Source organism: Mya arenaria, chromosome 4 (genome assembly GCF_026914265.1).
Source record: "Mya arenaria isolate MELC-2E11 chromosome 4, ASM2691426v1".
Classification (NCBI taxonomy): domain Eukaryota; kingdom Metazoa; phylum Mollusca; class Bivalvia; order Myida; family Myidae; genus Mya; species Mya arenaria.
In genome coordinates, this window is record NC_069125.1 from 349,719 (window position 1) to 376,455 (window position 26,737).

Sequence of the window (26,737 nt, forward strand, 5' to 3'; positions counted from 1 at the left end):
CATTGGAACTACTTGTACCAACTTTTACCGTCTTTTGGTATGACGCGGCTAGGGATCGAACCCACGACCTCCCGCTCCGTAGGCGGACGCTTAACAACTAAGCCAAGGAGACGGTCGGGCACAGAAGAACAAGAAGAACAAAAGCGCCGAAAGACGCCCACATGTCTCCCCTTATACAGGAGCAAGTAGGAATAAATAGTGCTTAGAATATAACCTATATTTTCAGCAGGTTATTGGAGCACTGTCTATTCAGAATGTTTGTTTGTTTTGTCATATTTGGAAAAGTACTTTTCTTGTCGGTTATAGTTTCTGGCCTTTTAAATTACCACAAAGGTCAAACAGCCGCTTGTGTGCGATTGATGATACATGTACTTTGATTGAAGACATTTGAGTACATTTTTTTCTTCAAGATGGTATATCCTATGTACATCGCAATTAAAAATAGAGAAAAGTAGTTGATGTTTTCACTGGTCTTGAAAAAACAAAAGCAAAAAAAACATTGTTCCTTCCCTAAACAGCATTTTAGGGACCGTTCTTCAAACTCAGATATAGTTTAGGCCTTATTTTGATTACTGCATAAAGGCTACGAGAAAATGTCCATTTTTTTTCAAAACATTGTCAAAAAAAACAACTTTACTATAACGATTGGTTTAAAAACAACTTAGTATCTCCCTTAATGTCGTACCAAGCCCTTGGGCTGCTGAGTTCACGCTGCTAGACTGCCATACTACCAGGCTGCTTACTTAGCGCTGCCAGTCTGCCAGACTGCTAACTTCACTGCCATACTAATACCACTATGTAACGACTGTCCAAGGGAAACAATATATACACATAAACGTAAAAAGTTTAAACTTTATTAATTTTACAACGATTGTGAAGAAAGTTATATTAACTTATGCTTAGTCACTCTCATCGGCAGAATGTTGCGCGATGTGGTCTTGGATTGCTGGGGAAACCGGAGTACCCGAAGAAAACCCACTTGTCCGGCTTGGTGACCACCAACCAAACTCATTTGTGCCCAGGCCGGGAATCGAACCCGGGTCGCCTTGGTGAGTTGCAAGTGTGTTAAAACACGTGTTTACAGTAATATGCATAAGAAAATATTCGTATTTTGTCAGATGGAAATTCAACTGCCACATCATATTTGGTATATTATGGGCACCGGCATGATGGACTATCTTTACAGACTTGTATTATTATGGAGGTCGAATCTATTAGATATTTGCCAAGGTGTTCCGATTGGATATTATATAATGTAACACTAAACGGAACAACTTGGCCATCTCCCCCATACGACGTTTTTCTTTCATCGAAGGGAATGGCCAAGATGCTCCGATTTATTACATACTTGAATGCCGTATCGGAAAGTATTGGTCATGTATTCCGCTGTATTAATTGAAAGTGTTTGCTTAGCTGAATATAATAACAATGTTAATTGATTGTAGTGTTTTAACGTGTAATTTGTATTACGTAGTTCAAATTGAGTCCCAGTTAAGTTAAATATTGCATAAATAATCAAGATTTCTATAAGAGTAAAGTCCTTTGGTTAAACTGCTAAATTACATAATAAACGCATCTACTTGCAATGCGTAAAATGAAAGAATTATGACATTGTTACCCGTCCATATACTCCGGGGTTGTTTTTTATGAAGAATTGCCGAGGTGTTCCGATTGACCCCTGATTAGTTGATGTGTTACCTACGTCACAGAGAGTACTGTCAATGGTCCATATTGCACTCAAATATAAAACATTCAATTAATAAAACATGTTGTTTAGGGACTACTGTTTAAAATATAATAATTATATGCATACTTTAACTACGCCCAACCTCAGCACCCACTAGGATACAATTACGCCCCACCAAGACAGCACCCCCTAGAGTACAAATATAATGCATGCATACTTTAACTACGCACCTCCAGAACAGTACCCAGTAGAATGCAAATATATTGTATGCATACTTTAACTACGCCCCACCAGGACAGCACCCACTAGAATACAATTATAATGTTTGCATACTTTAATAACGCCCCACCAAGACAGCACCCACTTAAATACAAATAATAATGTATGCATACTTTGACTACGCCCCAACAATACAGCACCCACTAGAAAAAAAATGCATGCATACTTTAACTACGCTCCACCAGGACAACACACACTAGAATACAAATATATTGTATGCAAACTTAAACTACGCCACACCAGTAAAGTACCCACTAGAATACAAATATTATGTATGCACACTTTAACTACGATCCACCAGGACGGCAACCACTAGAATACAAATTTAATGTATGCATACTTTAACTACGCCCTACCAAGACGGTACTCACTAGAATACAAATACAATATATATGTATACTTTAACAACACCCCACCATGACAGTGCCCACTAGAATACAATTATGATGTATTCATAATTTAACAACGCCCCAACAGGACAGTACCCACTAGAATACAAATATAATGTATACTTGATTAAACTACACCCCACCAGGACAGTACCAACTAGAATACTAATATAATGTATGCATTATTAACTACGCTCCACCAGGACAGTACCAACTAGAATACTAATATAATGTATGCATTATTAACTACGCTCCACCAGGACAGTACCCACTAGAATTCACATATAATGTATGCTTAGTTTAACTACGCCCCACTAAGACGGTACCCACTTTAATTCAAATACGATATATGCATGAGTTAACGCCACCTCACCAGGACATCACCAACTAGAGCAGTATACATTTCGAGTAATCCGTGTCAGTGCAACGCACATTCTCAATTAAAGCATCAGCAGATATTATACTGTGTATACATTATATTGTATTCGAACAATGCTTTCTAGCCCCCGGACACGTGAATATTTCGGTATGAATGAATGGAGGGTCAGGTGCTCAGCATTGCATGTACATTGGTCACTCAGGTGAAGGCAGGAGAGGTACAAGACGGATGTTTCGTAATAGCTGTCATCAGGACAAACGTTTCTGTTTATAAGTATTTTAGTGCGTTTTAAATGCATTATGCTTCCTGATATTACGTTCGGTTGGACTATATATAAATGAATTGTTATCCGAAGTGGAACTTATCTATTTATGAACGTCCATTGCGTCACCATCGCAAGAAAACCTCGCAGGATCGAGCATAATCTCCCGCGTACTGGCACAAAAACTACCCCACGTCAAGTTGTCAACCCCACCACTGTACTGCTTAATGACGCCATAATGGTTTACAGGTAATTTCAATTTCGCTCACATTTGTAGTGTGTGTAGGTTAGAACCAGAGCGCCGAGCTAAGATAAGATCAGATTTATTTAAAGTCGGCAAGACAGATATACAGACAACATAAGCTCTGTTGAGCTTTTATAACCGACTATTTAATAAATGTACATGGTTAACATATATAAAGCAGCTACAAGAGAGTAAAACATACATACTTACAACATAAAAAACCATGGGAGACATGCTTATCTTACAAAAAGAGGTTTGAAAGAGCTTAAAAAAATATTAGTACAAGATAAAAATAAATGTAAATGGCACAAATGTGTTTGGTTTTAAAATGGCATAAGAAATCAAAAATATCAGCTCAAATCAGATTTGAAGTGACCTGATTAGCAAGTTACTCATAGTAAATAAAATTAAAAATCAGTTTGTTTTTTGTTCATAGAAGGCCACATTGTAAATATGATGTTGTTATGGTTGAACCTGCAATTATGTCATAATGTGTATATACATATTCTAAATAAAGATTGTATTATTATTATTATTATTATTATTATTATTATTATTATTATTATTATTATTATTATAGTTGGTATAAATTATTAAATATTATATTATTACTGACCTGGCACACAAAATTACACAATAATGCTAGGTTACAGGTATCCCGGTTATCCAAGATAAACAAACATGCATGATATTTTCTAAAAAATAGTGCTCGTGTTACCAAGTTACCAAGCCCTTGGGCTGCTGAGTTCACGCTGCTAGACTGCCATACTACCAGGCTGCTTACTTAGCGCTGCCAGTCTGCCAGACTGCTAACTTCACTGCCATACTAATACCACTATGTAACGACTGTCCAAGGGAAACAATATATACACATAAACGTAAAAAGTTTAAACTTTATTAATTTTACAACGATTGTGAAGAAAGTTATATTAACTTATGCTTAGTCACTCTCATCGGCAGAATGTTGCGCGATGTGGTCTTGGATTGCTGGGGAAACCGGAGTACCCGAAGAAAACCCACTTGTCCGGCTTGGTGACCACCAACCAAACTCATTTGTGCCCAGGCCGGGAATCGAACCCGGGTCGCCTTGGTGAGTTGCAAGTGTGTTAAAACACGTGTTTACAGTAATATGCATAAGAAAATATTCGTATTTTGTCAGATGGAAATTCAACTGCCACATCATATTTGGTATATTATGGGCACCGGCATGATGGACTATCTTTACAGACTTGTATTATTATGGAGGTCGAATCTATTAGATATTTGCCAAGGTGTTCCGATTGGATATTATATAATGTAACACTAAACGGAACAACTTGGCCATCTCCCCCATACGACGTTTTTCTTTCATCGAAGGGAATGGCCAAGATGCTCCGATTTATTACATACTTGAATGCCGTATCGGAAAGTATTGGTCATGTATTCCGCTGTATTAATTGAAAGTGTTTGCTTAGCTGAATATAATAACAATGTTAATTGATTGTAGTGTTTTAACGTGTAATTTGTATTACGTAGTTCAAATTGAGTCCCAGTTAAGTTAAATATTGCATAAATAATCAAGATTTCTATAAGAGTAAAGTCCTTTGGTTAAACTGCTAAATTACATAATAAACGCATCTACTTGCAATGCGTAAAATGAAAGAATTATGACATTGTTACCCGTCCATATACTCCGGGGTTGTTTTTTATGAAGAATTGCCGAGGTGTTCCGATTGACCCCTGATTAGTTGATGTGTTACCTACGTCACAGAGAGTACTGTCAATGGTCCATATTGCACTCAAATATAAAACATTCAATTAATAAAACATGTTGTTTAGGGACTACTGTTTAAAATATAATAATTATATGCATACTTTAACTACGCCCAACCTCAGCACCCACTAGGATACAATTACGCCCCACCAAGACAGCACCCCCTAGAGTACAAATATAATGCATGCATACTTTAACTACGCACCTCCAGAACAGTACCCAGTAGAATGCAAATATATTGTATGCATACTTTAACTACGCCCCACCAGGACAGCACCCACTAGAATACAATTATAATGTTTGCATACTTTAATAACGCCCCACCAAGACAGCACCCACTTAAATACAAATAATAATGTATGCATACTTTGACTACGCCCCAACAATACAGCACCCACTAGAAAAAAAATGCATGCATACTTTAACTACGCTCCACCAGGACAACACACACTAGAATACAAATATATTGTATGCAAACTTAAACTACGCCACACCAGTAAAGTACCCACTAGAATACAAATATTATGTATGCACACTTTAACTACGATCCACCAGGACGGCAACCACTAGAATACAAATTTAATGTATGCATACTTTAACTACGCCCTACCAAGACGGTACTCACTAGAATACAAATACAATATATATGTATACTTTAACAACACCCCACCATGACAGTGCCCACTAGAATACAATTATGATGTATTCATAATTTAACAACGCCCCAACAGGACAGTACCCACTAGAATACAAATATAATGTATACTTGATTAAACTACACCCCACCAGGACAGTACCAACTAGAATACTAATATAATGTATGCATTATTAACTACGCTCCACCAGGACAGTACCAACTAGAATACTAATATAATGTATGCATTATTAACTACGCTCCACCAGGACAGTACCCACTAGAATTCACATATAATGTATGCTTAGTTTAACTACGCCCCACTAAGACGGTACCCACTTTAATTCAAATACGATATATGCATGAGTTAACGCCACCTCACCAGGACATCACCAACTAGAGCAGTATACATTTCGAGTAATCCGTGTCAGTGCAACGCACATTCTCAATTAAAGCATCAGCAGATATTATACTGTGTATACATTATATTGTATTCGAACAATGCTTTCTAGCCCCCGGACACGTGAATATTTCGGTATGAATGAATGGAGGGTCAGGTGCTCAGCATTGCATGTACATTGGTCACTCAGGTGAAGGCAGGAGAGGTACAAGACGGATGTTTCGTAATAGCTGTCATCAGGACAAACGTTTCTGTTTATAAGTATTTTAGTGCGTTTTAAATGCATTATGCTTCCTGATATTACGTTCGGTTGGACTATATATAAATGAATTGTTATCCGAAGTGGAACTTATCTATTTATGAACGTCCATTGCGTCACCATCGCAAGAAAACCTCGCAGGATCGAGCATAATCTCCCGCGTACTGGCACAAAAACTACCCCACGTCAAGTTGTCAACCCCACCACTGTACTGCTTAATGACGCCATAATGGTTTACAGGTAATTTCAATTTCGCTCACATTTGTAGTGTGTGTAGGTTAGAACCAGAGCGCCGAGCTAAGATAAGATCAGATTTATTTAAAGTCGGCAAGACAGATATACAGACAACATAAGCTCTGTTGAGCTTTTATAACCGACTATTTAATAAATGTACATGGTTAACATATATAAAGCAGCTACAAGAGAGTAAAACATACATACTTACAACATAAAAAACCATGGGAGACATGCTTATCTTACAAAAAGAGGTTTGAAAGAGCTTAAAAAAATATTAGTACAAGATAAAAATAAATGTAAATGGCACAAATGTGTTTGGTTTTAAAATGGCATAAGAAATCAAAAATATCAGCTCAAATCAGATTTGAAGTGACCTGATTAGCAAGTTACTCATAGTAAATAAAATTAAAAATCAGTTTGTTTTTTGTTCATAGAAGGCCACATTGTAAATATGATGTTGTTATGGTTGAACCTGCAATTATGTCATAATGTGTATATACATATTCTAAATAAAGATTGTATTATTATTATTATTATTATTATTATTATTATTATTATTATTATTATTATTATTATTATTATAGTTGGTATAAATTATTAAATATTATATTATTACTGACCTGGCACACAAAATTACACAATAATGCTAGGTTACAGGTATCCCGGTTATCCAAGATAAACAAACATGCATGATATTTTCTAAAAAATAGTGCTCGTGTTACCAAGTTTACCACAATTTTACTTTGCTGTACGCAAAATCTCTTTTGCATTTTGATTCACGACGAAAGTAAAACAATGAAAACGTTTTGCACAATTAAGATACAAAGTAAATCAAAACGCATGTTTCACTAAATAGGTAATTTTATATTTCATGAGCTTGAATTTAAAGCTGTACTCTCACAGATTTACCATTTTTAAAACTTTTTTATTTTTTTGTCTTGGAAAGAGCAATTTTTATTAACGGTTTAAGAAATATGCATAACACATTAAGTTTTGAACTTATTTATAAAAACCTGCGAACATATTTTTTTTGTCAGCAGTCTTTTAGAACTGGTTTCAATGGATTTTCGCAAAAATTGTCTCGTTTCAAGACAAAACATAAAAAAAGTTGTCACAACGTTCAATCTGTGAGAGTGCAGCTTTAGAAATACACATGGAACAGACATGCATTTTCTTTTGGTTTTAGACTTCTTAGGATCTTTCCAAAGACCTCTAACCCGAGTATCAGAAAATATTTGATTCATTTCTGTGTATACATGTTGTCATAAATATGATATTGCACATTAGTGCAGACATTTTCCGAAGCGGACTGCGTTTTAATGAGATTACTGATACTATTTTATGAGAGGCTAACGAGATATAAAATGAAAATTATTATCATGAAAAGTTAAACTGTAAAGGTACATTATAACAAAATGTCAAGTACCCGTATGTGGTCTAGGATGCACTCAATACCACAGTTATCTCCCCAGCACCTTCGTTGACCAAGATCCGGATTTTAATACAGAAAAAAGAGTGCTTGTATTCGAATACAAAAGTTTATTAAAACTGAATTAAAGAGAAGAAACGGATGCTCTATCTTCATAACTGAATATAATCTGACTCTGTATTAAAAAAGAAATGAGTTTGTATTGTAAATAATGGAAACATCATTGCCCGTGGAACTCTTTAAATTGGTTGTTTGTAGCCTTATTTTTTTTCAAGCTTAGGGTCATGCATTTCTACTTAATTTGGTGAGACGCTGAATTGGACAACACTGGCAGGTCAACGTCATGTTTTCTCGTGATTAAATGTTGTGTGTTGGAATGTTTTTTTATTGGTTTAATTCATATGACTGGTTAAAAGTCTAAGTAATGATCATAAATCATAGCCGTTATGCTTTGAATTTGCAATAGAAAGAAAAAGATCATGACAACGTCAGAGATTTAATATTATTTTACTGAACCTTTTTACCTTCGGACTGGTTCAAAATATATTCCGTTAAAAGGTCAAACTGGGCGAAATTTCGTACAAGAAAAGCGACATACATTTTTATCAACTATATCGATTGATTTTGTACTAATTTTTCAGGTTGTAATTTATGCGAAAAGCTAGGCATAGACTTTGTTCCGATCATAAAGCTGCACTCTCACAGATAAACCGTTCAGATAACTATTTTTTTCCATAATGCATAAAGCATCAATTTTTGAACTTCTGAAAATCTGCAAACGTTTCAGCGTCCAATGTACCGGAAGGGTAAATCCATCCACCCGAAGAAATGCCCCTTGATGACCCCCCTCCACCATTGAGGCGATGGCTCATAGCGGGACTGGATGAGGTAAGAATAGGTTTAGAAACCTCATTCATATATATCTATATATTTATATTGATAAAAAAAGATAATGATAATAGAGATGGGTAAAACGCGTACAGTTAGTGATAGTTCAAGGATTGAATATGTAATGGATGGTGATTATGACCTTGCATTCGGAGAATAAATATGAGGAGGCGGGTGAGTAAATGGATGAAGATGAGGATGAAACACAAGAATGCTTCTGCTACTGGTGGTTGTGGTGGTGGTGGTGGTGGTGGTGGTGGTGCTGCTGCTGATGCTGATAATGGTGCTACTTCTTCTGCTGCTGCTGTTGCTGCTGTTACTGCTGTTGATAATGATGATACTGCTGAAAATGATGATGATGATGATGATGATGATGATGATGATGATGATGATAAAGAGGATGATTATGACAGCTGCTGCTGCTGCTGCTGATAATGATGCTACTGCTGCTGCTGCTGATGATGATGATGATGATGACTGCTGCTGCTGCTGATGATGATGATGATGATGATGATGCTGCTGTGGATGATGATGATGATGATGATGATGATGATGATGATGATGATGATGATTATGATGTGAAGAAGAAGAAGAAGAAGAAGAAGAAGAAGAAGAAGAAGAAGAAGAAGAAGAAGAAGAAGAAGAAGAAGAAGAAGAAGAAGAAGAAGAAGAAGAAGATTAATGCCAACTTTGGCATTTTAGATATTCACATTGCAAAAAAGGCTGATGAATCGATTCGTTTATACTTTTCAAGTTTTGCCCATTTAAAGTTATTAATCTGATTTTCTCAGGTTGGCGGGATGCAGCTTTACTAGCAGTGGAGTTCGCTTCCTCTGCTTCTGTGGACAACACCATAAAAAAAAGTTATGTTTAATTTTGCTCACTTTTCTAGAATTTGTTGAAAGTCCGAAAATGTGTTTCAATCAATAAGTCAAATTTTCTTTTATTTTTAAGAAATACACATAAATGAATAGGCATTTTCTGTTGGTTTTTGAAATCTTACAGTGAACATGTTAAAAGGCACCAGCATTGTTCCCAAGATCTCTTTAACCGAACCCGTGTAGTAGAAAATGTTTATTTAGTTTTGGTGTATTACAATAAATATAGAATTGAATATTGTACGAGTCTTCATTTTTTTTACATTGAATGTTATTATTTATGTATTCAGCAAATTGAGAAAATTAAGAAAACCTGATATTTCATTCTTTTGGATAATATAAGTTTATAAGCACTTCTATTCATTTGTTTAATATTTGTTTGTTTTATTGTTATTGTACTTGATTTATTTAAATATAAACTTTATATAGGCACATATGGTGCTGCTTCTGTTCAAATGTTTTAGCGTCCAATGTACCGGAAGGGTACATCCATCCACCCGAAGAGATGCCCCTGGCAGTGGAGTTGGCTTCTGATGTCCTCCCCCCCCTCCACCATTGAGGCGATGGCTCATAGCGGGACTGGATGAGGTAAGAATAGTTCTAGAAACCTTATTCATATATATCTATATATTTATATTGATAAAAAAGATAATGATAATAGAAATGGGTAAAACGCGTACATTTAGAGATAGTTCAAGGATTGAATATGTAATGGATGGTGATTATGACCTTGCATTCGGAGAATAAAGATGAGGAGGCGGGTGAGGATATGGATGAAGATGAGGATGAAACACAAGAATGCTTCTGCTACTGGTGGTTGTGGTGGTGGTGGTGCTGCTGCTGATGATGTTAATGGTGCTACTTCTTCTGCTGCTGCTGTTGCTGCTGTTACTGCTGTTGATAATGAAGATACTGCTGAAAATGATGATGATGATGATGATGATGATGATGATGATGATGATGATGATGATGATGATGATGATGATGATGATGACAAAGAGGATGATTATGACAGCTGCTGCTGCTGCTGCTGCTGCTGATAATGATGCTACTGCTGATAATGATGATGATGATGATGATGATGATGATGATGATGATGATGATGATGATGATGATGAATGAGGAGTGACGAAGAGGATGATTATGACAGCTGAAGATTATGACAGCTGAAGATTATGACAGGTGAAGACGATGTTAATGAAGAGGGGATGTGAAGAAGAAGAAGAAGAGGAAGAAGAAGAAGAAGAAGAAGAAGAAGAAGAAGAAGAAGAAGAAGAAGAAGAAGAAGAAGAAGAAGAAGAAGAAGAAGAAGAAGAAGAAGAAGATTAATGCCAACTTTGGCATTTTAGATATTCACATTGCAAAAAAGGCTGATGAATCGATTCGTTTATACTTTTCAAGTTTTGCCCATTTAAAGTTATTAATCTGATTTTCTCAGGTTGGCGGGATGCAGCTTTACTAGCAGTGGAGTTCGCTTCCTCTGCTTCTGTGGACAACACCATAAAAAAAGTTATGTTTAATTTTGCTCACTTTTCTAGAATTTGTTGAAAGTCCGAAAATGTGTTTCAATCAATAAGTCAAATTTTCTTTTATTTTTAAGAAATACACATAAATGAATAGGCATTTTCTGTTGGTTTTTGAAATCTTACAGTGAACATGTTAAAAGGCACCAGCATTGTTCCCAAGATCTCTTTAACCGAACCCGTGTAGTAGAAAATGTTTATTTAGTTTTGGTGTATTACAATAAATATAGAATTGAATATTGTACGAGTCTTCATTTTTTTTACATTGAATGTTATTATTTATGTATTCAGCAAATTGAGAAAATTAAGAAAACCTGATATTTCATTCTTTTGGATAATATAAGTTTATAAGCACTTCTATTCATTTGTTTAATATTTGTTTGTTTTATTGTTATTGTACTTGATTTATTTAAATATAAACTTTATATAGGCACATATGGTGCTGCTTCTGTTCAAATGTTTTAGCGTCCAATGTACCGGAAGGGTACATCCATCCACCCGAAGAGATGCCCCTGGCAGTGGAGTTGGCTTCTGATGTCCTCCCCCCCCTCCACCATTGAGGCGATGGCTCATAGCGGGACTGGATGAGGTAAGAATAGTTCTAGAAACCTTATTCATATATATCTATATATTTATATTGATAAAAAAGATAATGATAATAGAAATGGGTAAAACGCGTACATTTAGAGATAGTTCAAGGATTGAATATGTAATGGATGGTGATTATGACCTTGCATTCGGAGAATAAAGATGAGGAGGCGGGTGAGGATATGGATGAAGATGAGGATGAAACACAAGAATGCTTCTGCTACTGGTGGTTGTGGTGGTGGTGGTGCTGCTGCTGATGAGATAATGGTGCTACTTCTTCTGCTGCTGCTGTTGCTGCTGTTACTGCTGTTGATAATGATGATACTGCTGAAAATGATGATGATGATGATGATGATGATGATGATGATGATGATGATGATGATGATGATGATAATGACAAAGAGGATGATTATGACAGCTGCTGCTGCTGCTGCTGCTGATAATGATGCTACTGCTGATAATGATGATGATGATGATGATGATGATGATGATGATGATGATGATGATGATGATGATGATGAGTGACGAAGAGGATGATTATGACAGCTGAAGATTATGACAGCTGAAGATTATGACAGGTGAAGACGATGTAAATGAAGAGGGGATGTGAAGAAGAAGAAGAAGAAGAAGAAGAAGAAGAAGAAGAAGAAGAAGAAGAAGAAGAAGAAGAAGAAGAAGAAGAAGAAGAAGAAGAAGAAGAAGAAGAAGAAGAAGAAGATTAATGCTAACTTTGGCATTTTAGATATTCACATTGCAAAAAAGGCTGATGAATCGATTCGTTTATACTTTTCAAGTTTTGCCCATTTAAAGTTATTAATCTGATTTTCTCAGGTTGGCGGGATGCAGCTTTACTAGCAGTGGAGTTCGCTTCCTCTGCTTCTGTGGACAACACCATAAAAAAAAGTTATGTTTAATTTTGCTCACTTTTCTAGAATTTGTTGAAAGTCCGAAAATGTGTTTCAATCAATAAGTCAAATTTTCTTTTTTTTAAGAAATACACATAAATGAATAGGCATTTTCTGTTGGTTTTTGAAATCTTACAGTGAACATGTTAAAAGGCACCAGCATTGTTCCCAAGATCTCTTTAACCGAACCCGTGTAGTAGAAAATGTTTATTTAGTTTTGGTGTATTACAATAAATATAGAATTGAATATTGGACGAGTCTTCATTTTTTTTACATTGAATGTTATTATTTATGTATTCAGCAAATTGAGAAAATTAAGAAAACCTGATATTTCATTCTTTTGGATAATATAAGTTTATAAGCACTTCTATTCATTTGTTTAATATTTGTTTGTTTTATTGTTATTGTACTTGATTTATTTAAATATAAACTTTATATAGGCACATATGGTGCTGCTTCTGTTCAAATGTTTCAGCGTCCAATGTACCGGAAGGGTACATCCATCCACCCGAAGAGATGCCCCTGGCAGTGGAGTTGGCTTCTGATGTCCTCCCCCCCTCCACCATTGAGGCGATGGCTCATAGCGGGACTGGATGAGGTAAGAATAGTTCTAGAAACCTTATTCATATATATCTATATATTTATATTGATAAAAAAGATAATGATAATAGAAATGGGTAAAACGCGTACATTTAGAGATAGTTCAAGGATTGAATATGTAATGGATGGTGATTATGACCTTGCATTCGGAGAATAAAGATGAGGAGGCGGGTGAGGATATGGATGAAGATGAGGATGAAACACAAGAATGCTTCTGCTACTGTTGGTTGTGGTGGTGGTGGTGCTGCTGCTGATGATGATAATGATGATACTTCTTCTGCTGCTGCTGTTGCTGCTGTTACTACTGTTGATAATGATGATACTGCTGAAAATGATGATGATGATGATGATGATGATGATGATGATGATGATGATGATGATGATGATGATGACAAAGAGGATGATTGACAGCTGGTGCTGCTGCTGCTGCTGCTGATAATGATGCTACTGCTGATAATGATGATGATGATGATGATGATGATGATGATGATGATGATGATGATGATGATGATGATGATGAATGAGGAGTGACGAAGAGGATGATTATGACAGCTGAAGATTATGACAGCTGAAGATTATGACAGGTGAAGACGATGTTAATGAAGAGGGGATGTGAAGAAGAAGAAGAAGAAGAAGAAGAAGAAGAAGAAGAAGAAGAAGAAGAAGAAGAAGAAGAAGAAGAAGAAGAAGAAGAAGAAGAAGAAGATTAATGCTAACTTTGGCATTTTAGATATTCACATTGCAAAAAAGGCTGATGAATCGATTCGTTTATACTTTTCAAGTTTTGCCCATTTAAAGTTATTAATCTGATTTTCTCAGGTTGGCAGGATGCAGCTTTACTAGCAGTGGAGTTCGCTTCCTCTGCTTCTGTGGACAACACCATAAAAAAAAGTTATGTTTAATTTTGCTCACTTTTCTAGAATTTGTTGAAAGTCCGAAAATGTGTTTCAATCAATAAGTCAAATTTTCTTTTATTTTTAAGAAATACACATAAATGAATAGGCATTTTCTGTTGGTTTTTGAAATCTTACAGTGAACATGTTAAAAGGCACCAGCATTGTTCCCAAGATCTCTTTAACCGAACCCGTGTAGTAGAAAATGTTTATTTAGTTTTGGTGTATTACAATAAATATAGAATTGAATATTGTACGAGTCTTCATTTTTTTTACATTGAATGTTATTATTTATGTATTCAGCAAATTGAGAAAATTAAGAAAACCTGATATTTCATTCTTTTGGATAATATAAGTTTATAAGCACTTCTATTCATTTGTTTAATATTTGTTTGTTTTATTGTTATTGTACTTGATTTATTTAAATATAAACTTTATATAGGCACATATGGTGCTGCTTCTGTTCAAATGTTTTAGTGTCCAATGTACCGGAAGGGTACATCCATCCACCCGAAGAGATGCCCCTGGCAGTGGAGTTGGCTTCTGATGTCCTCCCCCCCCTCCACCATTGAGGCGATGGCTCATAGCGGGACTGGATGAGGTAAGAATAGTTCTAGAAACCTTATTCATATATATCTATATATTTATATTGATAAAAAAGATAATGATAATAGAAATGGGTAAAACGCGTACATTTAGAGATAGTTCAAGGATTGAATATGTAATGGATGGTGATTATGACCTTGCATTCGGAGAATAAAGATGAGGAGGCGGGTGAGGATATGGATGAAGATGAGGATGAAACACAAGAATGCTTTTGCTACTGGTGGTTGTGGTGGTGGTGGTGCTGCTGCTGCTGATGATAATGGTGCTACTTCTTCTGCTGCTGCTGTTGCTGCTGTTACTGCTGTTGATAATGATGATACTGCTGAAAATGATGATGATGTTGATGATGATGATGATGATGATGATGATGATGATGATGATGATGATGACAAAGAGGATGATTATGACAGCTGCTGCTGCTGCTGCTGCTGATAATGATGCTACTGCTGATAATGATGATGATGATGATGATGATGATGAATGAGGAGTGACGAAGAGGATGATTATGACAGCTGAAGATTATGACAGCTGAAGATTATGACAGGTGAAGACGATGTTAATGAAGAGGGGATGTGAAGAAGAAGAAGAAGAAGAAGAAGAAGAAGAAGAAGAAGAAGAAGAAGAAGAAGAAGAAGAAGAAGAAGAAGAAGAAGAAGAAGAAGAAGATTAATGCTAACTTTGGCATTTTAGATATTCACATTGCAAAAAAGGCTGATGAATCGATTCGTTTATACTTTTCAAGTTTTGCCCATTTAAAGTTACTAATCTGATTTTCTCAGGTTGGCGGGATGCAGCTTTACTAGCAGTGGAGTTCGCTTCCTCTGCTTATGTGGACAACACCATAAAAAAAAGTTATGTTTAATTTTGCTCACTTTTCTAGAATTTGTTGAAAGTCCGAAAATGTGTTTCAATCAATAAGTCAAATTTTCTTTTTTTTAAGAAATACACATAAATGAATAGGCATTTTCTGTTGGTTTTTGAAATCTTACAGTGAACATGTTAAAAGGCACCAGCATTGTTCCCAAGATCTCTTTAACCGAACCCGTGTAGTAGAAAATGTTTATTTAGTTTTGGTGTATTACAATAAATATAGAATTGAATATTGGACGAGTCTTCATTTTTTTTACATTGAATGTTATTATTTATGTATTCAGCAAATTGAGAAAATTAAGAAAACCTAATATTTCATTCTTTTGGATAATATAAGTTTATAAGCACTTCTATTCATTTGTTTAATATTTGTTTGTTTTATTGTTATTGTACTTGATTTATTTAAATATAAACTTTATATAGGCACATATGGTGCTGCTTCTGTTCAAATGTTTCAGCGTCCAATGTACCGGAAGGGTACATCCATCCACCCGAAGAGATGCCCCTGGCAGTGGAGTTGGCTTCTGATGTCCTCCCCCCCCCTCCACCATTGAGGCGATGGCTCATAGCGGGACTGGATGAGGTAAGAATAGTTCTAGAAACCTTATTCATATATATCTATATATTTATATTGATAAAAAAGATAATGATAATAGAAATGGGTAAAACGCGTACATTTAGAGATAGTTCAAGGATTGAATATGTAATGGATGGTGATTATGACCTTGCATTCGGAGAATAAAGATGAGGAGGCGGGTGAGGATATGGATGAAGATGAGGATGAAACACAAGAATGCTTCTGCTACTGGTGGTTGTGGTGGTGGTGGTGCTGCTGCTGATGATGATAATGGTGCTACTTCTTCTGCTGCTGCTGTTGCTGCTGTTACTGCTGTTGATAATGATGATACTGCTGAAAATGATGATGATGATGATGATGATGATGATGATGATGATGATGATGATGACAAAGAGGATGATTATGACAGCTGCTGCTGCTGCTGCTGCTGATAATGATGCTACTGCTGATAATGATGATGATGATGATGATGATGATGATGAATGAGGAGTGACGAAGAGGATGATTATGACAGCTGAAGATTATGACAGCTGAAGATTATGACAGGTGAAGACGATGTTAATGAAGAGTGGATGTGAAGAAGAAGAAGAAGATGAAGAAGAAGAAGAAGAAGAAGAAGAAGAAGAAGAAGAAGAAGAAGAAGAAGAAGAAGAAGAAGAAGAAGATTAATGCTAACTTTGGCATTTTAGATATTCACATTGCAAAAAAGGCTGATGAATCGATTCGTTTATACTTTTCAAGTTTTGCCCATTTAAAGTTATTAATCTGATTTTCTCAGGTTGGCGGGATGCAGCTTTACTAGCAGTGGAGTTCGCTTCCTCTGCTTATGTGGACAACACCATAAAAAAAAGTTATGTTTAATTTTGCTCACTTTTCTAGAATTTGTTGAAAGTCCGAAAATGTGTTTCAATCAATAAGTCAAATTTTCTTTTTTTTAAGAAATACACATAAATGAATAGGCATTTTCTGTTGGTTTTTGAAATCTTACAGTGAACATGTTAAAAGGCACCAGCATTGTTCCCAAGATCTCTTTAACCGAACCCGTGTAGTAGAAAATGTTTATTTAGTTTTGGTGTATTACAATAAATATAGAATTGAATATTGGACGAGTCTTCATTTTTTTACATTGAATGTTATTATTTATGTATTCAGCAAATTGAGAAAATTAAGAAAACCTAATATTTCATTCTTTTGGATAATATAAGTTTATAAGCACTTCTATTCATTTGTTTAATATTTGTTTGTTTTATTGTTATTGTACTTGATTTATTTAAATATAAACTTTATATAGGCACATATGGTGCTGCTTCTGTTCAAATGTTTCAGCGTCCAATGTACCGGAAGGGTACATCCATCCACCCGAAGAGATGCCCCTGGCAGTGGAGTTGGCTTCTGATGTCCTCCCCCCCTCCACCATTGAGGCGATGGCTCATAGCGGGACTGGATGAGGTAAGAATAGTTCTAGAAACCTTATTCATATATATCTATATATTTATATTGATAAAAAAGATAATGATGATAGAAATGGGTAAAACGCGTACATTTAGAGATAGTTCAAGGATTGAATATGTAATGGATGGTGATTATGACCTTGCATTCGGAGAATAAAGATGAGGAGGCGGGTGAGGATATGGATGAAGATGAGGATGAAACAGAAGAATGCTTCTGCTACTGGTGGTTGTGGTGGTGGTGGTGCTGCTGCTGATGATGATAATGGTGCTACTTCTTCTGCTGCTGCTGTTGCTGCTGTTACTACTGTTGATAATGATGATACTGCTGAAAATGATGATGATGATGATGATGATGATGATGATGATGATGATGATGATGATGATGATGATGATGATGACAAAGAGGATGATTATGACAGCTGCTGCTGCTGCTGCTGCTGATAATGATGCTACTGCTGATAATGATGATGATGATGATGATGATGATGATGATGATGATGATGATGATGATGATGAATGAGGAGTGACGAAGAGGATGATTATGACAGCTGAAGATTATGACAGCTGAAGATTATGACAGGTAAAGACGATGTTAATGAAGAGGGGATGTGAAGAAGAAGAAGAAGAAGAAGAAGAAGAAGAAGAAGAAGAAGAAGAAGAAGAAGAAGAAGAAGAAGAAGAAGAAGAAGAAGAAGATTAATGCTAACTTTGGCATTTTAGATATTCACATTGCAAAAAAGGCTGATGAATCGATTCGTTTATACTTTTCAAGTTTTGCCCATTTAAAGTTATTAATCTGATTTTCTCAGGTTGGCAGGATGCAGCTTTACTAGCAGTGGAGTTCGCTTCCTCTGCTTCTGTGGACAACACCATAAAAAAAAGTTATGTTTAATTTTGCTCACTTTTCTAGAATTTGTTGAAAGTCCGAAAATGTGTTTCAATCAATAAGTCAAATTTTCTTTTATTTTTAAGAAATACACATAAATGAATAGGCATTTTCTGTTGGTTTTTGAAATCTTACAGTGAACATGTTAAAAGGCACCAGCATTGTTCCCAAGATCTCTTTAACCGAACCCGTGTAGTAGAAAATGTTTATTTAGTTTTGGTGTATTACAATAAATATAGAATTGAATATTGTACGAGTCTTCATTTTTTTACATTGAATGTTATTATTTATGTATTCAGCAAATTCGAGAAAATTAAGAAAACCTGATATTTCATTCTTTTGGATAATATAAGTTTATAAGCACTTCTATTCATTTGTTTAATATTTGTTTGTTTTATTGTTATTGTACTTGATTTATTTAAATATAAACTTTATATAGGCACATATGGTGCTGCTTCTGTTCAAATGTTTTAGCGTCCAATGTACCGGAAGGGTACATCCATCCACCCGAAGAGATGCCCCTGGCAGTGGAGTTGGCTTCTGATGTCCTCCCCCCCCTCCACCATTGAGGCGATGGCTCATAGCGGGACTGGATGAGGTAAGAATAGTTCTAGAAACCTTATTCATATATATCTATATATTTATATTGATAAAAAAGATAATGATAATAGAAATGGGTAAAACGCGTACATTTAGAGATAGTTCAAGGATTGAATATGTAATGGATGGTGATTATGACCTTGCATTCGGAGAATAAAGATGAGGAGGCGGGTGAGGATATGGATGAAGATGAGGATGAAACACAAGAATGCTTTTGCTACTGGTGGTTGTGGTGGTGGTGGTGCTGCTGCTGCTGATGATAATGGTGCTACTTCTTCTGCTGCTGCTGTTGCTGCTGTTACTGCTGTTGATAATGATGATACTGCTGAAAATGATGATGATGTTGATGATGATGATGATGATGATGATGATGATGATGACAAAGAGGATGATTATGACAGCTGCTGCTGCTGCTGCTGCTGATAATGATGCTACTGCTGATAATGATGATGATGATGATGATGATGATGAATGAGGAGTGACGAAGAGGATGATTATGACAGCTGAAGATTATGACAGCTGAAGATTATGACAGGTGAAGACGATGTTAATGAAGAGGGGATGTGAAGAAGAAGAAGAAGAAGAAGAAGAAGAAGAAGAAGAAGAAGAAGAAGAAGAAGAAGAAGAAGAAGAAGAAGAAGAAGAAGAAGAAGAAGAAGATTAATGCTAACTTTGGCATTTTAGATATTCACATTGCAAAAAAGGCTGATGAATCGATTCGTTTATACTTTTCAAGTTTTGCCCATTTAAAGTTACTAATCTGATTTTCTCAGGTTGGCGGGATGCAGCTTTACTAGCAGTGGAGTTCGCTTCCTCTGCTTATGTGGACAACACCATAAAAAAAGTTATGTTTAATTTTGCTCACTTTTCTAGAATTTGTTGAAAGTCCGAAAATGTGTTTCAATCAATAAGTCAAATTTTCTTTTTTTTTAAGAAATACACATAAATGAATAGGCATTTTCTGTTGGTTTTTGAAATCTTACAGTGAACATGTTAAAAGGCACCAGCATTGTTCCCAAGATCTCTTTAACCGAACCCGTGTAGTAGAAAATGTTTATTTAGTTTTGGTGTATTACAATAAATATAGAATTGAATATTGGACGAGTCTTCATTTTTTTTTACATTGAATGTTATTATTTATGTATTCAGCAAATTGAGAAAATTAAGAAAACCTAATATTTCATTCTTTTGGATAATATAAGTTTATAAGCACTTCTATTCATTTGTTTAATATTTGTTTGTTTTATTGTTATTGTACTTGATTTATTTAAATATAAACTTTATATAGGCACATATGGTGCTGCTTCTGTTCAAATGTTTCAGCGTCCAATGTACCGGAAGGGTACATCCATCCACCCGAAGAGATGCCCCTGGCAGTGGAGTTGGCTTCTGATGTCCTCCCCCCCTCCACCATTGAGGCGATGGCTCATAGCGGGACTGGATGAGGTAAGAATAGTTCTAGAAACCTTATTCATATATATCTATATATTTATATTGATAAAAAAGATAATGATAATAGAAATGGGTAAAACGCGTACATTTAGAGATAGTTCAAGGATTGAATATGTAATGGATGGTGATTATGACCTTGCATTCGGAGAATAAAGATGAGGAGGCGGGTGAGGATATGGATGAAGATGAGGATGAAACACAAGAATGCTTCTGCTACTGGTGGTTGTGGTGGTGGTGGTGCTGCTGCTGATGATGATAATGGTGCTACTTCTTCTGCTGCTGCTGTTGCTGCTGTTACTACTGTTGATAGTGATGATACTGCTGAAAATGATGATGATGATGATGATGATGATGATGATGATGATGATGATGATGATGATGATGATGATGATGACAAAGAGGATGATTATGACAGCTGCTGCTGCTGCTGCTGCTGATAATGATGCTACTGCTGATAATGATGATGATGATGATGATGATGATGATGATGATGATGATGATGATGATGATGATGATGATGAATGAGGAGTGACGAAGAGGATGATTATGACAGCTGAAGATTATGACAGCTGAAGATTATGACAGGTGAAGACGATGTTAATGAAGAGGGGATGTGAAGAAGAAGAAGAAGAAGAAGAAGAAGAAGAAGAAGAAGAAGAAGAAGAAGAAGAAGAAGAAGAAGAAGAAGAAGAAGAAGAAGAAGAAGAAGAAGATTAATGCTAACTTTGGCATTTTAGATATTCACATTGCAAAAAAGGCTGATGAATCGATTCGTTTATACTTTTCAAGTTTTGCCCATTTAAAGTTACTAATCTGATTTTCTCAGGTTGGCGGGATGCAGCTTTACTAGCAGTGGAGTTCGCTTCCTCTGCTTATGTGGACAACACCATAAAAAAAGTTATGTTTAATTTTGCTCACTTTTCTAGAATTTGTTGAAAGTCCGAAAATGTGTTTCAATCAATAAGTCAAATTTTCTTTTATTTTAAGAAATACACATAAATGAATAGGCATTTTCTGTTGGTTTTTGAAATCTTACAGTGAAGCATGTTAAAAGGCACCAGCATTGTTCCCAAGATCTCTTTAACCGAACCCGTGTAGTAGAAAATGTTTATTTAGTTTTGGTGTATTACAATAAATATAGAATTGAATATTGGACGAGTCTTCATTTTTTTTACATTGAATGTTATTATTTATGTATTCAGCAAATTGAGAAAATTAAGAAAACCTAATATTTCATTCTTTTGGATAATATAAGTTTATAAGCACTTCTATTCATTTGTTTAATATTTGTTTGTTTTATTGTTATTGTACTTGATTTATTTAAATATAAACTTTATATAGGCACATATGGTGCTGCTTCTGTTCAAATGTTTCAGCGTCCAATGTACCGGAAGGGTACATCCATCCACCCGAAGAGATGCCCCTGGCAGTGGAGTTGGCTTCTGATGTCCTCCCCCCCCTCCACCATTGAGGCGATGGCTCATAGCGGGACTGGATGAGGTAAGAATAGTTCTAGAAACCTTATTCATATATATCTATATATTTATATTGATAAAAAAGATAATGATAATAGAAATGGGTAAAACGCGTACATTTAGAGATAGTTCAAGGATTGAATATGTAATGGATGGTGATTATGACCTTGCATTCGGAGAATAAAGATGAGGAGGCGGGTGAGGATATGGATGAAGATGAGGATGAAACACAAGAATGCTTCTGCTACTGGTGGTTGTGGTGGTGGTGGTGCTGCTGCTGATGATGATAATGGTGCTACTTCTTCTGCTGCTGCTGTTGCTGCTGTTACTACTGTTGATAGTGATGATACTGCTGAAAATGATGATGATGATGATGATGATGATGATGATGATGATGATGATGATGATGATGATGATGATGATGATGACAAAGAGGATGATTATGACAGCTGCTGCTGCTGCTGCTGCTGATAATGATGCTACTGCTGATAATGATGATGATGATGATGATGATGATGATGATGATGATGATGATGATGAATGAGGAGTGACGAAGAGGATGATTATGACAGCTGAAGATTATGACAGCTGAAGATTATGACAGGTGAAGACGATGTTAATGAAGAGGGGATGTGAAGAAGAAGAAGAAGAAGAAGAAGAAGAAGAAGAAGAAGAAGAAGAAGAAGAAGAAGAAGAAGAAGAAGAAGAAGAAGAAGAAGAAGAAGAAGATTAATGCTAACTTTGGCATTTTAGATATTCACATTGCAAAAAAGGCTGATGAATCGATTCGTTTATACTTTTCAAGTTTTGCCCATTTAAAGTTATTAATCTGATTTTCTCAGGTTGGCGGGATGCAGCTTTACTAGCAGTGGAGTTCGCTTCCTCTGCTTCTGTGGACAACACCATAAAAAAAAGTTATGTTTAATTTTGCTCACTTTTCTAGAATTTGTTGAAAGTCCGAAAATGTGTTTCAATCAATAAGTCAAATTTTCTTTTATTTTTAAGAAATACACATAAATGAATAGGCATTTTCTGTTGGTTTTTGAAATCTTACAGTGAACATGTTAAAAGGCACCAGCATTGTTCCCAAGATCTCTTTAACCGAACCCGTGTAGTAGAAAATGTTTATTTAGTTTTGGTGTATTACAATAAATATAGAATTGAATATTGTACGAGTCTTCATTTTTTTACATTGAATGTTATTATTTATGTATTCAGCAAATTGAGAAAATTAAGAAAACCTGATATTTCATTCTTTTGGATAATATAAGTTTATAAGCACTTCTATTCATTTGTTTAATATTTGTTTGTTTTATTGTTATTGTACTTGATTTATTTAAATATAAACTTTATATAGGCACATATGGTGCTGCTTCTGTTCAAATGTTTCAGCGTCCAATGTACCGGAAGGGTACATCCATCCACCCGAAGAGATGCCCCTGGCAGTGGAGTTGGCTTCTGATGTCCTCCCCCCCCCTCCACCATTGAGGCGATGGCTCATAGCGGGACTGGATGAGGTAAGAATAGTTCTAGAAACCTTATTCATATATATCTATATATTTATATTGATAAAAAAGATAATGATAATAGAAATGGGTAAAACGCGTACATTTAGAGATAGTTCAAGGATTGAATATGTAATGGATGGTGATTATGACCTTGCATTCGGAGAATAAAGATGAGGAGGCGGGTGAGGATATGGATGAAGATGAGGATGAAACACAAGAATGCTTCTGCTACTGGTGGTTGTGGTGGTGGTGGTGCTGCTGCTGATGATGATAATGGTGCTACTTCTTCTGCTGCTGCTGTTGCTGCTGTTACTGCTGTTGATAATGATGATACTGCTGAAAATGATGATGATGATGATGATGATGATGATGATGATGATGATGATGATGATGATGATGATGATGATGATGATGACAAAGAGGATGATTATGACAGCTGCTGCTGCTGCTGCTGCTGCTGATAATGATGCTACTGCTGATAGATGATGATGATGATGATGATGATGATGATGATGAATGAGGAGTGACGAAGAGGATGATTATGACAGCTGAAGATTATGACAGCTGAAGATTATGACAGGTGAAGACGATGTTAATGAAGAGTGGATGTGAAGAAGAAGAAGAAGAAGAAGAAGAAGAAGAAGAAGAAGAAGAAGAAGAAGAAGAAGAAGAAGAAGAAGAAGAAGAAGAAGAAGAAGAAGAAGAAGAAGAACAAGAAGAAGAAGAAGAAGAAGAACAAGAAGAAGAAGAAGAAGAAGATTAATGCTAACTTTGGCATTTTAGATATTCACATTGCAAAAAAGGCTGATGAATCGATTCGTTTATACTTTTCAAGTTTTGCCCATTTAAAGTTATTAATCTGATTTTCTCAGGTTGGCGGGATGCAGCTTTACTAGCAGTGGAGTTCGCTTCCTCTGCTTATGTGGACAACACCATAAAAAAAAGTTATGTTTAATTTTGCTCACTTTTCTAGAATTTGTTGAAAGTCCGAAAATGTGTTTCAATCAATAAGTCAAATTTTCTTTTTTTTTAAGAAATACACATAAATGAATAGGCATTTTCTGTTGGTTTTTGAAATCTTACAGTGAACATGTTAAAAGGCACCAGCATTGTTCCCAAGATCTCTTTAACCGAACCCGTGTAGTAGAAAATGTTTATTTAGTTTTGGTGTATTACAATAAATATAGAATTGAATATTGGACGAGTCTTCATTTTTTTACATTGAATGTTATTATTTATGTATTCAGCAAATTGAGAAAATTAAGAAAACCTGATATTTCATTCTTTTGGATAATATAAGTTTATAAGCACTTCTATTCATTTGTTTAATATTTGTTTGTTTTATTGTTATTGTACTTGATTTATTTAAATATAAACTTTATATAGGCACATATGGTGCTGCTTCTGTTCAAATGTTTCAGCGTCCAATGTACCGGAAGGGTACATCCATCCACCCGAAGAGATGCCCCTGGCAGTGGAGTTGGCTTCTGATGTCCTCCCCCCCTCCACCATTGAGGCGATGGCTCATAGCGGGACTGGATGAGGTAAGAATAGTTCTAGAAACCTTATTCATATATATCTATATATTTATATTGATAAAAAAGATAATGATGATAGAAATGGGTAAAACGCGTACATTTAGAGATAGTTCAAGGATTGAATATGTAATGGATGGTGATTATGACCTTGCATTCGGAGAATAAAGATGAGGAGGCGGGTGAGGATATGGATGAAGATGAGGATGAAACACAAGAATGCTTCTGCTACTGGTGGTTGTGGTGGTGGTGGTGCTGCTGCTGATGATGATAATGGTGCTACTTCTTCTGCTGCTGCTGTTGCTGCTGTTACTACTGTTGATAATGATGATACTGCTGAAAATGATGATGATGATGATGATGATGATGATGATGATGATGATGATGATGATGATGATGATGACAAAGAGGATGATTATGACAGCTGCTGCTGCTGCTGCTGCTGATAATGATGCTACTGCTGATAATGATGATGATGATGATGATGATGATGATGATGATGATGATGATGATGAATGAGGAGTGACGAAGAGGATGATTATGACAGCTGAAGATTATGACAGCTGAAGATTATGACAGGTGAAGACGATGTTAATGAAGAGGGGATGTGAAGAAGAAGAAGAAGAAGAAGAAGAAGAAGAAGAAGAAGAAGAAGAAGAAGAAGAAGAAGAGAAGAAGAAGAAGAAGAAGAAGAAGAAGAAGAAGAAGAAGATTAATGCTAACTTTGGCATTTTAGATATTCACATTGCAAAAAAGGCTGATGAATCGATTCGTTTATACTTTTCAAGTTTTGCCCATTTAAAGTTATTAATCTGATTTTCTCAGGTTGGCAGGATGCAGCTTTACTAGCAGTGGAGTTCGCTTCCTCTGCTTCTGTGGACAACACCATAAAAAAAAGTTATGTTTAATTTTGCTCACTTTTCTAGAATTTGTTGAAAGTCCGAAAATGTGTTTCAATCAATAAGTCAAATTTTCTTTTATTTTTAAGAAATACACATAAATGAATAGGCATTTTCTGTTGGTTTTTGAAATCTTACAGTGAACATGTTAAAAGGCACAGCATTGTTCCCAAGATCTCTTTTAAACCGAACCCGTGTAGTAGAAAATGTTTATTTATTTTGGTGTATTACAATAATATAGAATTGAATATTGTACGAGTCTTCATTTTTTTACATTGAATGTTATTATTTATGTATTCCAAATTGAGAAAATTAAGAAACCTGATATTTCATTCTTTTGGATTATAAGTTTTATAAGCACTTCTATTCATTTGTTTATATTGTTTGTTTTATTGTTATTGTACTTGATTTATTTAAATATAAACTTTATATAGGCACATATGGTGCTGCTTTCTGTTCAAATGTTTTAGCGTCCAATGTACCGGAAGGGTACATCCATCCACCCGAAGAGATGCCCTGGCAGTGAGTTGGCTTCTGATGTCCTCCCCCCCTCCACCATTGAGGCGATGGCTCATAGCGGGACTGGATGAGGTAAGAATAGTTCTAGAAACCTTATTCATATATATCTATATATTTATATTGATAAAAAGA